This window comes from Rhinoraja longicauda, chromosome 18, assembly GCF_053455715.1.
Source record: "Rhinoraja longicauda isolate Sanriku21f chromosome 18, sRhiLon1.1, whole genome shotgun sequence".
NCBI lineage: Eukaryota > Metazoa > Chordata > Chondrichthyes > Rajiformes > Arhynchobatidae > Rhinoraja > Rhinoraja longicauda.
The window spans coordinates 1,029,409-1,042,985 of record NC_135970.1 but is presented as its reverse complement, the minus strand read 5'-3'; the positions used below and the strand labels follow the sequence as shown (position 1 = coordinate 1,042,985).

The 13,577-nt window shown below is 42.3% G+C and overlaps 1 protein-coding gene across 2 annotated transcripts in view; it reads right to left on the bottom strand.

Annotated features, from left to right (window-relative positions):
* The window catches only part of pik3c2a (phosphatidylinositol-4-phosphate 3-kinase, catalytic subunit type 2 alpha), a 141,429-nt gene extending 136,879 nt beyond the window's left edge, over window positions 1–4,550 (bottom strand). Inside the window, exon 1 of one of the 2 annotated variants that reach the window (XM_078414953.1) lies at window positions 4,362–4,550. The gene's annotated coding sequence lies outside the window, so the exon portion shown is untranslated. Of the gene's footprint in view, window positions 1–3,948; window positions 4,280–4,361 lie in introns of those variants that run through there. The other variant, XM_078414954.1, reaches the window with a different exon arrangement.
* Between the last annotated feature and the right edge of the window lie 9,027 nt (window positions 4,551–13,577).

Here is a 13,577-nt window from a genome sequence, read left to right as displayed (position 1 = left end):
ATCTTTGGAGTGTGGGAGGAAACCGAAGATCTCGGAGAAAACCCACGCAGGTCACGGGGAGAACGTACAAACTCCATACAGACGGCGCCCGTAGTCAGGATCGAACCCGAGTCTCCGGCGCTGCATTCGCTGTAAGGCAGCAACACTACCGCTGCGCCACCGTACCTGAGCGACTTTGACAAGGGCCAAATTGTTATGGACAGACGATTGGGTCAGAGCATCTCTGAAACGGCAAGGCTTGTGGGGTGCTCCCGGTCAGCAGTGGTGAGTACCTGCCGCCAGTGGTCCGAGGAGGGACAAACCACAAACCGGCGACAGGGTGTTGGGCGCCCAAGGCTCATCGATGCGCGAGGGCAACGGAGGCTATCCCTTCTGGTCCGAACCAACAGAAGGTCGACTGTGGCACAAGTCACAGAAAATTGTAATTCATGGGATACAAAGTTGGTTGGTAGTGTGAACTGTGAGGAAGATGCAATAAGGCTGCAGGGTGACTTGGACAAGTTGTGTGAGTGGGCGGATACATGGCAGATGCAGTTTAATGTAGATAAGTGTGAGGTTATTCACTTTGGAAGTAAGAATAAAAAGGCAGATTATTATCTGAATGGTGTCAAGTTAGGAAGAGGGGATGTTCAACGAGATCTGGGTGTCCTAGTGCATCAGTCACTGAAAGGAAGCATGCAGGTACAGCAGGCAGTGAAGAAAGCCAATGGCATGTTGGCCTTCATAACAAGAAGAGTTGAGTATAGCAGCAAAGAGGTCCTTCTACAGTTGTACCGGGCCCTGGTGAGACCGCACCTGGAGTACTGTGTGCAGTTTTGGTCTCCAAATTTGAGGAAGGATATTCTTGCTATTGAGGGCGTGCAGCGTAGGTTCACTAGGTTAATTCCCGGAATGGCGGGACTGTCGTATGTTGAAAGGCTAGAGCAATTAGGCTTGTATAATTGGAAGCTGGAATTTAGAAGGATGAGGGGGGATCTTATTGAAACATATAAGATAATTAGGGGATTGGACACATTAGAGGCAGGAAACATGTTCCCAATGTTGGGGGAGTCCAGAACAAGGGGCCACAGTTTAAGAATAAGGGGTAGGCCATTTAGAACGGAGATGAGGAAGAACTTTTTCAGTCAGAGAGTGGTGAAGGTGTGGAATTCTCTGCCTCAGAAGGCAATGGAGGCCAGTTCGTTGGATGCTTTCAAGAGAGAGCTGGATAGAGCTCTTAAGGATAGCGGAGTCAGGGGGTATGGGGAGAAGGCAGGAACGGGGTACTGATTGAGAGTGATCAGCCATGATCGCATTGAATGGCGGTGCTGGCTCGAAGGGCTGAATGGCCTACTCCTGCACCTATTGTCTATCACCTATCCATGTGTAGGAAGGAACTGCAGATGCTGATTTAAACTGAAGAGAGCCATAACAAGCTGGAGTAACTCAGCGGGTCAGGCAGCATCTGTGGAGAACATGGATAGGTGACGTTCCACAGAGTGCTGGAGTAACTCAGCGGGTCAGGCAACATCTGTGGAGAGACGGAATGGGTGACTTTTCGAGCGGAGACCCTTCTTCAGAGCTGATTCATGTTCTCCACAGGTGTTGCTTGGCCCGCTGAGTTACTCCAGCACCCTGTGCACCTTTATTCTCGTCCCCCCCTCCGCCCCCCCCTCCCCTCATCAAATGCTGACAAGCTCCACGTAAAATGTATCCCCGATCTGAAATGTATTTGGCCAGTCAAGAGCAGCCTTTAGTTTAGAAATACAGCGCGAAAACAGGCCCTTCGGTCCATCGAGTCTACACCGACCCCCACACATTAACACTATCCTACACACACTAGGGACAATTTACATTAAAACCAAGCCAATGAACCTACAAACCTACACATTTTTGGAGTGTGGAAGGAAGCCAGAGTGCCCAGAGAAAACCCACGGTCATGGGGAGAACATACAAACTCCATCCAGACAGCACCTGTAGTCAGGATCGAACCTGGGTCTCTGGCACTGAAAGCGCTTGAAGGCGGCAACTCTACCGCTGCGCCACCGTGCCGCCCCTACTAGATATTTCTAGTATCTGAAATATCTTAATGATATTAATCTCTCACTGGAAAAAATAAAGATATGACTGACTTACTAAAACAGTGAATGCATTTAAAAAAAAGACAATGCTGGAGTAACTCAGTAGTTCAGGCAGCATCCCTGGAGAACATGGATAGGTGACGATTCGGGTAGTTATCCTTCTACAGACTGATAATTTATTTTACACTTTTTAAATATTTTACCAGTGTGATATTTCAAACATTTACACTCTAAACAAAAACAATGGTAATCTTACGCTTACGGCTAATCCTTGTTTGAAACTCAAAATCTATCAGAACATTATGGTGGGCACCCCTGTGGCTACCTTGAAGAAGTTCCCCTCCTCTCTGACAGTTCTGCAACACCTTCTCTCACGCCTCCACCTCTGTGCCCGAACCAAAACATCACCCACCTGCTGAGTTACTCCAGCACTTTGTGTCTTTCTTTGGTATAAACTAGCACCTGTAGTTCTTTTTTCCACATTAAAACATTTTGATACCAGGCGGTCGGTATCTCTTTGCCACTTTATACCAATCCATTATACCAAACGCTTCTACAATGGCCATCAGACCAGATTTAAGACAAAGTCATTTCTAAACAACAGCACATGAACACATGAAACATATGTGTATGTGTGTGTATATATATACATACATATATAAGCGCGCACACACATTATATATATATATATATGTGTGTGTGTGTGCATATATGTATATATACATGTGTGTGTGTGTGTGTGCGTGCATATATATATATATATATATATACACACACATATAAATATATAGCAGTTATCTGTGTACACACATATACATATACGCACAGAAGGACAGGCAGTATCACTGGAGATAAGGAATAGGTGACGTTTCGGGTCGAGACCAAGGAGGGATCAAGAAAGGTCTCAACCCGAAACATCACCTATTCCTTTTCTCCAGCGATGCTGCCTGTCCCACTAAGTTACTCCGGCACTTTGTGTCTATCTTCTGTATATAACCAGCATCTGCAGTTAACTTGCATGCACACACACATATATATGCAGTTGCATGCACACACAAATATACAGTTACATGTGCGCACGCATACATGCAGGTACATGTGTACGCGCATACATGCAGTTACATGCACACGCATATATCTATACGTACACATATATATCTATGTGTGTGTGTATATATATATATATATGCACAACATAGATATAAAAGATGTCGATGTAACTACATGCATCTTGGAGCTGGGTTTAGAGCACCAGAACACCATCCCATGATTAGATGACACTAAGGACACTGACAAACAACTCTGCACCCGGAGGCAAACTACTAATTTAACTTTTTAAACCAGGTGAAACATGCCAATTTTTCCAAACATCCTGAAATTACGCAAAACATATTTGTGGGCAGACATCAAAACAGGAGGAGATCGACCGGGACATCGAGGCCAATTGCTGATGTATTTTCTCCTGTGTCATTTGGAAAAAAACATTTTAAACAGCCTCTCCAATGTTGACAGCAAGAAAATAAACACTATCTCAAATACGCTGCAAAATCCAGCTGGGAAAAGTCTCATGTACAGCTCCTCAGCGCCAGTCATAAATTAAAACAAACATGTTTTCAAAAACAAGTGACTTCAGCACCAAATAAAAGTTTCCTCGCCGACCGAACGGCCACAAAAAGTAACCCGTTAGAGGGCATCTAGTGCCCGAGACACTTTGTGCAAATCACTTTCCAATGTTTATTTTCTTTAGCGCTCTGAACTGCTGCCTCTAACTGGCTCCGGCACTGCAGGCACGCATACGGTAGCAAGCAAGGGAAGGCAGCGAACTTCACATCAAAGCGCACACAGCTTCACAAAAACTCGCTCGGCCTGCAAGTGCATTAAAGCTCACCGTCACCGTCACCGACACCGACAGCCCTCGGCTCAGGGCCACTGGAGCCTGTGTGTGTGCCTGACTCTCTCTCTCTCTCTCTCTCTCTCTCTCTCTCTCTCTCTCTCACACACACTGCTTCTCTCTCTTTCCTTCTCTCTCACACACAAACACCCACTGTGTGTGTGTGTGTGTCTCACTCTCTCTCTGTCTCTCCCACACACGCACTCTGTCTTTCTCTCTCTCTCTCACACTCTCTCTCTCTCACACACACTCTCTCTCTCTCACACACACTCTCTCTCTCTCTCTCTCTCTCTCACACACACTCTAACACACACACACACTCAGTCTCTCTCTCTCTTTCTCTCACACTCTCTCACACACACTCTCTCTTTCTCTCACACTCTCTCTCTCTCCCTCTCTCTCACACTCACCTCAGCGCTACACTGTATCCAGTCGCCATCTTCCAGTGTATCCACAAAAGGGGGCCGTCACTTCCGGGCACCAAGCCGAGGTTTGGATGGCAGGGAGAGGGGAGAGGGGAGAGGAGAAAGCCCCTTCACACACCGCACCGCACCGCACCACACCACACACCCCGCAGTGCAGCGCAGCGCAGCGCAGCGCAGCGGGCCACGGATGGGACGGGGACGGGGACGGGGGATGTTGCAGCAACAGTTAGAGGGGCGATGGAATCCAGAGCGACCCGGCGTTCCCAGAGAACAATGGGAGAGGTTCCAATGGAACGCGGAGACAGCGGTCAAATGGATACTGTTGGTCACGTGGACACTTGCACACATGGACACTATTGCACACATGGACACTATTGCACACATGGTCACTATTGCACACATGGACACTATTGCACACATGGACACTATTGTACACATGGACACTTGCACACATAGGCACTATTGTACACATGGACACTATTGTACACATGGACACTATTGCACACATGGACACTATTGCACAAATGGACACTTGTACACATGGACACTATTGCACACATGGACACTATTGTACACATGGACACTATTGTACACATGGACACTATTGTGCACATGGACACTATTGCGCACATGGACACTATTGTACACATGGACACTATTGTACACATGGGCACTTGTTCACATGGACTATTGCACACATGGACACTATTGTACACATGGACTATTGTACACATGTAAACTCGGGGACTATTGTACACATGAACACTATTGCACACATGGACACTATTGTACACATGGACACTATTGTACACATGGACACTATTGTACACATGGACACCATTGTTCACGTGAACACTATTGTACACATGGACACTTACACATATGGACAGTGAGTTATACAGAGGACACAATTGTACATCCAGACACTATAACACACATGGGCACTATTATACCCACTGACACTATGGCACACATGCACATTATTGTACACATGGACACTATTGCACACATGAACATTATTCTGCACATGGGCACTATTGTTCACATGGACACTTGTTCACATGGACTATTGTACACATGGACACTAATGTACACATGGACTATTGCACACATGGACACTATTGTATGCATGGACTATTGCACACATGGACACTATTGCACACATGGACACTATTGCACAAATGGACACTATTGTACACATGGACACTATTGTACACATGGACACTATTGTACACATGGACACTTGTTCACACGGACTATTGCACACATGGACACCAATGTACACATGGACACTATTGTTCACATGGACACTATTGCACACGTGGACTATTGCACACATGGACACTATTGTACACATGGACACTATTGTACATATGGACACTATTGTACACATGGACACCATTGTACACATGGACACCATTGTTCACATGAACACTATTGTACACATGGACACTTAGACATATGGACAGTGAGTCATACAAGGACACAATTGTACATCCAGACACTACAACACACATGGGCACTATTATACAGACTGACACTATGACACACATGCACATTATTGTACACATGGACACTATTGCACACATGAACATTATTCTGCACATGGGCACTATTGTTCACATGGGCACTATTGTTCACATGAACATTATTGTTCACATGAACTATTGTACACATGGACACTAATGTACACATGGACTATTGCACACATGGACACTATTGTACACATGGACTATTGCACACATGGACACTATTGTTCACATGGACACTATTGCACACATGGACTATTGCACACATGAACACTATTGCACACATGGACACTATTGTACACCTGGACACTATTGTACACATGGACACTATTGTACACATGGACACTATTGTACACATCGACACTATTGTTCACATGGACTATTGTACACATGGATTATTGCACACATGGACATTATTTAACACATGGACACTATTGTACACATGGACTATTGTACACATGTAAACTCGGGGACTATTGTACACATGGACACTATTGTACTCATGGACACTTGTACACATGAACACTATTGCACACATGGACACTATTGTACACATGGACACCATTGTTCACGTGAACACTATTGTACACATGGACACTTAGACATATGGACAGTGAGTCATACAAAGACACAATTGTACATCCAGACACTATAACACACATGGCCACTATGGCACATGCACATTATTGTACACTTGGATACTATTGCACACATGAACATTATTCTGCACATGGGCACTATTGTTCATCTGGACACTATTGTTCACATGGACACTAATGTACACATGTACTATTGGACACATGGACACTATTGTACACATGGACTATTGCACACATGGACACTATTGTACACCTGGACACTATTGTACACATGGACTATTGCACACATGGACACTATTGCACACATGGACACATGTACACATGGACACTAATGTTCACATGTACACTATTGCACACATGGACTATTGCACACATGGACACTATTGCACACATGGACACTATTATACACCTGGACACTTGTACACATCAGCACTAATGTACACATCAACACTATTTTACACATGGACACTAATGTACACATGGACACTATTGTACACATGGACACTATTGTTCACGTGGACTATTGTACACATAGACTATTGCACACATGGACATTATTGTACACATGGACACTATTGAACACTCGGGCACTATTGTACACATGGACACTATTGTACACATGGGCACTATTGTACACATGGACACTATTGTACACATGGGCACTATTGTACACATGGACACTATTGTACCCATGGACACTATTGTACACATGGACACTATTGTACACATGAACACTAATGTACACATGGACATTATTGTACACATGAACACTATTGTACACATGAACACTAATGTACACATGGACACTATTGTACACGGGCACTATTGTGAACATGAACATTATTGTACACACGGAGACTATTGTACACATGATCACTATTGTACACATGAACACTACTGTACACATGAACACTATTGTACACATGTACACTATTGTACACATGTACACTATTGTACACATGGACACTATTGTACACATGTACACTATTGTACACATGGACACTATTGTACACATGGACACTATTGTACACAGGGACACTATTGTACACATCGACACTATTGTACACATCGACACTATTGTACACACAGATACTATTGTACACATGGACACTATTGTACATATGGACACCATTGTTCACGTGAACACTATTGTACACATGGACACTTAGACATATGGACAGTGAGTCATACAAGGACACAATTGTACATCCAGACACTATAACACACATGGTCACTATTATACACACTGACACTATGGCACACATGCACATTATTGTACACATGGATACTATTGCACACATGAACATTATTCTGCACATGGGCACTATTGTTCACATGGACACTATTGTTCACATGGATACTAATGTACACATTGACACTAATGTACACATGGACTATTGCACACATGGACACTATTGTGCACATGGACTATTGTACACATGGACTATTGTACACATGTCAACTCGGGAACTATTGTACACATGGACACTATTGAACACTCGGGCACTATTGTACACATGGACACTATTGTACACATGGGCACTATTGTACACATGGACACTATTGTACCCATGGACACTATTGTACACATGGACACTATTGTACACATGAACACTAATTTACACATGGACATTATTGTACACATGAAAACTATTGTACACATGAACACTAATGTACACATGGACACTATTGTACACGGGCACTATTGTGAACATGAACACTATTGTACACACGGAGACTATTGTACACATGATCACTATTGTACACATGAACACTACTGTACACATGAACACTATTGTACACATGTACACTATTGTACACATGGACACTATTGTACACATGGACACTATTGTACACATGTACACTATTGTACACATGGACACTATTGTACACATGGACACTATTGTACACAGGGACACTATTGTACACATCGACACTATTGTACACATCGACACTATTGTACACACAGACACTATTGTACACATGGACACTATTGTACATATGGACACCATTGTTCACGTGAACACTATTGTACACATGGACTATTGCACACATGTACACTATTGCACACATGGACTATTGCAAACATGGACACTATTGCACACATGGACACTATTGTAAACCTGGACACTATTATACACATCAACACTATTGTACACATGGACACTATTGTACACCTGGACACTATTGTACACATCGACACTATTGTACACATGGACACTATTGTACACGTGGACACTATTGTACACGTGGACACTATTGTACACATGGACACTATTGTTCACATGGACTATTGTACACATGGACTATTGCACACATGGACATTATTGTACACATGGACACTATTGTACACATGGACTATTGTACACATGGACTATTGTACACATGTAAACTCGTGGACTATTGTACACATGGACACTATTGTACACATGGACACTATTGTACACATGAACACTATTGCACACATGGACACTTGTACACATGGACACCATTGTTCACGTGAACACTATTGTACACATGGACACTTAGACATATGGACAGTGAGTCATACAAGGACACAATTGTACATCCAGACACTATAACACACATGGCCACTATTATACACACTGACACTATGGCACATATGCACATTAATGTACATATGGATACTATTGCACACATGAACATTATTCTGCACATGGGAACTATTGTTCACCTGGACACTATTGTTCACATGGACTATTGTACACATGGACACTAATGTACACATGGACTATTGCACACATGGACACTATTGTACACATGGACTATTGCACACATGGACACTATTGCACACATGGACACTATTGTACATCTGGACACTATTGTACACATGGACTATTGCACACATGGACACTATTGCACACATGGACACCAATATACACATGGACACTATTGTTCACATTGTACACTATTGCACACATGGACTATTGCACACATGGACGCTATTGCACACATGGACACTATTGTTCACCTGGACACTATTGTTCACATGGACTATTGTACACATGGACACTAATGTACACATGGACTATTGCACACATGGACACTATTGTACACATGGACTATTGTAAACATGGACACTATTGTTCACGTGGACTATTGCACACATGGACATTATTGTACACATGGACACTATTGTGCACATGGACTATTGTACACATGGACTATTGTACACATGTAAACTCGGGGACTATTGTACACATGGACACTATTGTACACTCGGGCACTATTGTACACATGGACACTATTGTACACATGGGCACTATTGTACACATGGACACTATTGTACACATGGACACTATTGTACACATGAACACTATTGTACACATGAACACTAATGTACACATGGACACTATTGTACACATGGACAATATTGTACACATGGTTACAATTGTACGCATGGACACTATTGTACACATCGACACTATTGCGCACATGGACACTATTGCGCACATCAATAGTCAATAGTCGTTTATTTGTTACATACACATAAATGTGTAGTAAAATGAAACATTACCCGCAGTTGAACAATAAGACCAATAAGATTAATCAATAAAAATGCAATAACACACATGGACACTATTGCACACATGGACACTATTGCACACATGGACACTATTGTACACATGGACACTATTGTACACATGGACACTATTGTACACATGGACACTATTGTATACATGGACACTTGTTCACATGGACTATTGTACACATGGACTATTGCACACAAGGACACTATTGTACACATGGACAATATTGTACACATGGACTATTGTACACATGTAAACTCGAGGACTATTGTACACATGAACACTATTGCACACATGGACACTATTGTACACATGGACACTATTGTACACATGGACACTATTGTACCCATGGACACTATTGTTCACATGGACTATTGTACACATGGACACTAATGTACACATGGACTATTGCACACATGGACACTATTGTACACATGGACTATTGTACACATGGACACTATTGTTCACGTGGACTATTGTACACATTGACTATTGCACACATGGACATTATTGTACACATGGACACTATTGTGCACATGGACTATTGTACACATGGACTATTGTACACATGTAAACTCGGGGACTATTGTACACATGGACACTATTGTACACTCGGGCACTATTGTACACATGGACACTATTGTACACATGGGCACTATTGTACACATGGACACTATTGTACAGATGGACACTATTGTACACATGAACACTATTGTACACATGAACACTAATGTACACATGGACACTATTGTACACATGGACACTATTGTACACATGGTTACTATTGTACGCATGGACACTATTGTACACATCGACACTATTGCGCACATGGACACTATTGCGCACATGGACACTATTGCACACATGGACACTATTGCACACATGGACACTATTGTACACATGGACACTATTGTACACATGGACACTATTGTACACATGGACACTATTGTATACATGGACACTTGTTCACATGGACTATTGTACACATGGACTATTGCACACAAGGACACTATTGTACACATGGACAATATTGTACACATGGACTATTGTACACATGTAAACTCGAGGACTATTGTACACATGAACACTATTGCACACATGGACACTATTGTACACATGGACACTATTGTACACATGGACACTATTGTACACAAGGACACTTAGACATATGGACAGTGAGTTATACAGAGGACACAATTGTACATCCAGACACTATAACACACATGGGCACTATTATACACACTGACACTATGCACACATGCACATTATTCTGCACATGGGCACTATTGTTTACATGGACACTTGTTCACATGGACTATATTACACATGGACACTAATGTACACATGAACTATTGCACACATGGACACTATTGTACACATGGAACTATTGTACACATGGTCTATTGCACACATGGACACTATTGCACACATGGCCACCAATATACACATGGACACTATTGCACACATGGACACTATTGTACACATGGACTATTGTTGACATGGACACTATTGCACACGTGGCCTATTGCACACATGGACACTATTGCACACATGGACACTATTTTACACTTGGACACTATTGTACACATCGACACCATTGTACACATCGACACTATTGTACACATGGACACTATTGTACACATGGACACTATTGTTCACATGGACACTATTGTTCACATGGACGATTGTTCACATGGACTATTGCACACATGGACATTATTCTACACATGGACACTATTGTACACATGGACTATTGTACACATGGACTATTGTACACATGTAAACTCGGGGACTATTGTACACATGAACACGATTGCACACATGGACACTATTGTTCACGTGAACACTATTGTACACATGGACACTTAGACATATGGACAGTGAGTCACACAAGGACACAATTGTACATCCAGACACTATAAAACACATGGCCACTATTATACACACTGACACTATGGCACACATGCACATTAATGTACATATGGATATTATTGCACACATGAACATTATTCTGCACATGGGCACTATTGTTCACCTGGACACTATTGTTCACATGGACTATTATACACATGGACACTAATGTACACATGGACTATTGCACACATGGACACTATTGTACACATGGACACTATTGTACATTTGGACACTATTGTACACATGGACTATTGCACACATGGACACTATCGCACACATGGACACATTTACACATGGAAACTATTGTACACATGTACACTATTGCACACATGGACTATTGCAAACATGGACACTATTGTACACATCAACACTATTGTACACCTGGACACTATTGTACACATCAACACTATTGTACATATCGACACTATTTTACACATGGACACTATTGTACACTCGGGCACTATTGTACACATGGACACTATTGTACACATGGGCACTATTGTACACATGGACACTATTGTACACATGGACACTTTTGTACACATGAAAACTATTGTACACATGAACACTAATGTACACATGGACACTATTGTACACATGAACACTATTGTACACATGAACACTAATGTACACATGGACACTATTGTACACGGGCACTATTGTGCACATGAACACTATTGTACACATGGACACTATTGTCCACAAGAACACGATGGTAAACACGGAGACTATTGTACACATGATCACTATTGTACACATGAACACTACTGTACACATGAACACTATTGTACACATGTACACTATTGTACACGGACACTATTGTACACATGGACACTCTTGCACACATGGACACTATTGTACACATCGACACTATTGTACACATGGACACTATTGTACACATGGACACTATTGTACACATGGACACTATTGTACACATGGACACTATTGTTCACATGGACTATTGTTCACATGGACTATTGCACACATGGACATTATTGTACACATGGACACTATTGTACACAGGGACACTATTGTACACATCGACACGATTGTACACATCGACACTATTGTTCACATGGACTATTGCACACATGAACATCATTGTTCACATGAACACTATTGTACACATGGACACAGACATATGGACAGTGAGTCATACAAGGACACAATTGTACATCCAGACATTATAACACACACGGGCACTATTATACACACTGACACTATGGCACACATGCACATTATTGTACACATGGATACTATTGCACACATGAACATTATTCTGCACATGGGCACTATTGTTCACATGGACACTATTGTTCACATGGACTATTGAACACATGGACACTAATGTACACATGGACTATTGCACACATGGACACTATTGTACATGGACTATTGCACACATGGACACTATTGCACACATGGACACTATTGTACACCTGCACACTATTGTACACATGAACATCATTGTTCTCATGAACACTATTGTACACATGGACACAGACATATGGACAGTGAGTCATACAAGGACACAATTGTACATCCAGACACTATAACACACATGGGCACTATTATACACACTGACACTATGGCACACATGCACATTAT